The sequence below is a fragment of the Diplotaxodon limnothrissa genome, linkage group LG8, assembly GCF_057381915.1.
Source record: "Diplotaxodon limnothrissa isolate DT_005_m linkage group LG8, D_limnothrissa_male_GT1.1, whole genome shotgun sequence".
NCBI lineage: Eukaryota > Metazoa > Chordata > Actinopteri > Cichliformes > Cichlidae > Diplotaxodon > Diplotaxodon limnothrissa.
Window position 1 is genome coordinate 30,343,605 of NC_140603.1, and position 4,297 is coordinate 30,347,901.

Here is a 4,297-nt window from a genome sequence, read left to right on the forward strand (position 1 = left end):
AACACCGCCCAACTAAGAAAAAGTCTGCTGAACCACAAGCAAGAAATAAGCATTAACTGGTGAGCATCAAAGATGGCGGCAGTAGGACGCTGAATTCTGTTGTACCTTGGGGAGGTAGGGTCATGCTGAGCTGAGAGATCTACCACACACACACTTGAATCAAAGGTCAGGCCGGATCTCCACATCGTGTAGCATCACATCCTCTTATTTTCATTGACAAACTAACAACTTCATCTGGAGGAGATTTCAGGTCTTTTTTTGATCAGGAGAAACAAACAGTCCACACGAGCGAAGCATCTGTAACGGAGGCTGCTCGCTCCAAAAGGTCCATTACCCGCACTTGCTGAGCTGGTCTTTGGCTGAGCTGAGGGGCTGACCTGAAGTGAACTTCAGCCACATCAACCTTTGAACAGCTTTGGGTTTAAATGGATCGATGAGTCACTAGAGAAAGAAGCACAAAAATAATACAGAAGACGACACTGTATTCAGTTTTAGAGCTCATGTTGGGAGTAGTTGGCAGATAAATGGGGAAATAAAAAGTCCCTTTTGGGGATTTGTTGACAGACCTCCAATCAAACCCTGCACTTCATCTGATTTACTTCCATCTGTATTTACAGAGTGAAACACGGAGCTCGAGTTTTTCAAAAGCAGTGAATCTATTTTTATTGTTTTGTGTCTTGCTAGCTAATAATAACACAGATTAGATGCTTTAAAAGACCTCAGAGACTCGCCGGGTGTCTGATTTATCCCCAGAAATGAATAACGGAGGTTTAGGGAAGCTTAGATAAACTCGATGTGAAGCCAGAGTTCCTCTAGCTGAGCTGCCTGTAACAGCTGGAGAAGAGCAGCTGCTCCATAATGAGGTGAGGACAGTGTTTAGACACCAGCAGCTCCATTAACTCCTGGCGCCTTTACGTATCAGACTAAACGAGCTTCCCTTTATCCTCATGAATGTACGTTTAAACTGCTGTATGTTTCCATTTCTGTGCAGCTTCTGATGTATGCAGAGGGGCTGCTGAGATTATTAATATTATTATTATTTTCACTCCCACATCTATGTGAAGACGTTTCCCTTATTGGTCTTTATTTTAAAATAATGTTAAACCGATTTTATTATTTTCAGTCTTGAAGTTTATTTTTTCCAAAGGTACCTGCATTCATTTTATACTTGGTTGTATGTATTAAGCTCTGTCTTTGGGCTGCGTTACACGCCGCTCCTCTGAGACAGCAACACCCAATCTGAGGCAGAAGCTTTTTGGATGGAACTTTAGATCTTACTAGCATCCAAAGGAATGCATTATGAATAAAGTCATGCCTCTCCACAGTTATCATGAAAGGAAATTATCCGTAGAAATCAAAACCATTACTTATAGCAGGAGCTAAACATGTTTATTTCTGCTCTAAACTTGTACATTTTAACATGAGAGTCTATGGGGACCGATGGAGACTGAGGCATTTTTGGAGCCCCCAGTGGCCAATAGAGGAACTGCACTTTTGGCATTTACCCTTCATTTCTGAGCCCAGGGGGCCACACTACAACTACTTGGATGGTGGTGTGCGTTTAAAGCTGAGTGTGGAGCAGCATACACTCTGAATGGTCACTGTCTATTACACTGGTGACTGTCCCACGTGGCAGCGGCAGGTTTATGGCCATGAAACGTGGCATAAAAAGAAACCGAGAAACTCGCCAGCCCTACAAACAGATTAAAGTCTGCTAGAACTTGAACATCCTCAGCATGCACGGGAACACAGACACTCCCTGATGGCTCATAGCTGAGCTGGTGAAACAAGGTCAACACACTATTAGGCAATGAGTTTTTATGTGATACAGATTTGTATGGAGCTGCTTTATCCTTCCCCACAGTTATGCAGTCAGCCCCCCCCAGAGAGCAGTCCAACTTAGATTCATTACTGCAGTCTGAGTGAGCCAATGGGGGACGTGCTCTCTGCATTGAGCGTCCACTCAGATTAATCACACATCTTATGTAACTCTTCACGGTGCTAAAGGACTGATGCTCAGGAAATCATGACCTAATGACCAGCGAGCACCTCACAAGAGTTCGTTTGGAGAGCCTCCACCCGATGAAACCACTGCATGAAGAATGGAGGCTTCTTCCAACTGTAAGTCAGGACAAAGTGCCTAAAGGGAGGCACCTACGTGTGTGAGGAGGCTTACAGCATACAGCTCAGTGACACCTAGTGGACACACTTGCACATGCACTGCTATTTCTCTGTCTACTCTGGCATGTGTTGTATTCACTGTTATCTGCGCTTCACCACTCGGAATGATTACAAAGTGTCTCTGAGCTTACCTCAGCATGAGACTGTATATAAAAGACAGAAGCCTTACACTGGAGCCAGAGGTCAGAGTTGGTCTGCAGGACACAGGAAGTCACATGATTTATCAGAAATGTTAAAAATGCACTAACAGCACAAAGAGGTCCATTTCAGTGAGTCCAGTTCTCACAGCAGCATCACACATACACCGATCAGTCACTCGAGGAGCAGAAGTGCAAACTTTGAACCCTCAGGATCTGCCGTCATTTCCCAGTCTCAGCCAGCACCGCACATCCCTGTGGTTTCACCTCCATGCACAGGCACAAGCAGGTCCCGCACAAACATTAGGCAGGTGTTTTATTTTTTTGTAGTCCTGTAGAAAATGATACTTCCTGTTTGAATACTTCTTTAAATGACTGGTTCTCGTATGTCTCCAATAGGTGCAGAGATGTCATAAAATATTGAATTCATGATAAAATTCAGAAGCTAAAGTCTAAAATCAAAAGCAGCTTTTACTTTTTAAGGTCTTGTGAAATCAGCCTGCACGTCGGTGTAAACCTCAGTGGCTCCAGCAGGACTAAACTTTGCCCTGTTATTTGTCCTACAGTAACTTCCTGTTTTACTTTGAAGTTTAGTTTTCGCATTATATACTGCGCAAAAAATGAAAGCAACAAATTGGATTATAGAATCACATCAGTGAAACTCCTGGGATATTGATGGTCGGTTGCACAGGTAGTCCAACAGCCAGAAGGTTCGCTGTGTCTCTCAGCACAGTCTTAAAGTCAGTGACTTCAGGAGAGCTGCACGGTGACCATAGAAGGCCATTAACCCATCATCAGGACTGGTATCTTCTCCTTTGTTCCAGAGCTACAAAATGACCTCCAGCAGGCCACTGTTGTGTATATGTCTCTGACCAAACCATCAGAAAGAAAATTCGTGGCCTGAGGGCTCGACACCCTCTAGTGGTCTCCGTGCTCACTGCCCGGCACCGTGAGGCCGGTAGAACATCAGCTGTTGCCCTGAGCTTTTCACAGATGAGAGCAGGTTCACCCCGAGCACACGTGACAGACATGAAAGGGTCTGGAGAAGCCGTGGAGAACATTACGCTGGCTGTAACATCGTTCAGCTAACGTACAGACCTCTACAGGCAACGGCACCCTGACTACCATTAGGTGTCAGGATGAAATCCAGACCCCACGCTGGTGCAGTGAGTGCTGGGTTCCTCCTCTCTGGCCAAGTCACGTGCTGAGAGTATGCAGGTAGATTCTAGAGGATGAAGCAATCACTGCCACTGACTGATCCCCACACAGTAGGAGTACGCCCCGATGTTCTCACAAATGCATGCTTCCAGCACATCGGGGCTGTCCAAACTACTCAGGACCATTTTCTGTTGCTGCAATGACATTTCAGAAAAACTGACCTCCTGCATCACTTTTTCAGGGTTTCTTTGAATTCAGCCCTCTGAAGCTTGATCATGTTCATGTGTTTTATTTTGTTCCTTCTGTCTTCATTGGATGGTCTCTTCAGCCTCCCGCTTCCTGTTTGTTTTGTTCAATTTCCTTCTCAACTTTGGCAAAAGTGCCAGAAATGTCGTCTGTGTAATAATTAGTGTGCAGTCCATAAAAGTAAATGGCCTGTATTTATATAGCGCTTTACTAGTCCCTAAGGACCCCAAAGCGCTTTACATATCCATTCACACACACATTCACACACACATTCACACACTGGTGATGGCAAGCACAGCCACCCTGGGGCGCACTGACAGAGGCGAGACTGCCGGACACTGGCGCCACCGGGCCCTCTGACCACCACCAGTAGGCAACGGGTGAAGTGTCTTGCCCAAGGACACAACGACCGAGACTATCCAAGCCGGGGCTCGAACCGGCAACCTTCCGATTAAAAGGCGAACTCCCAACTCTTGAGCCACGATCGCCCCATAAAAGTAAAGTAAAGTAAAGCAGACACATGAACCAGTTCAAATTATTCCAAATTTCTTTTAATAAATAGAGTACATGTTTTT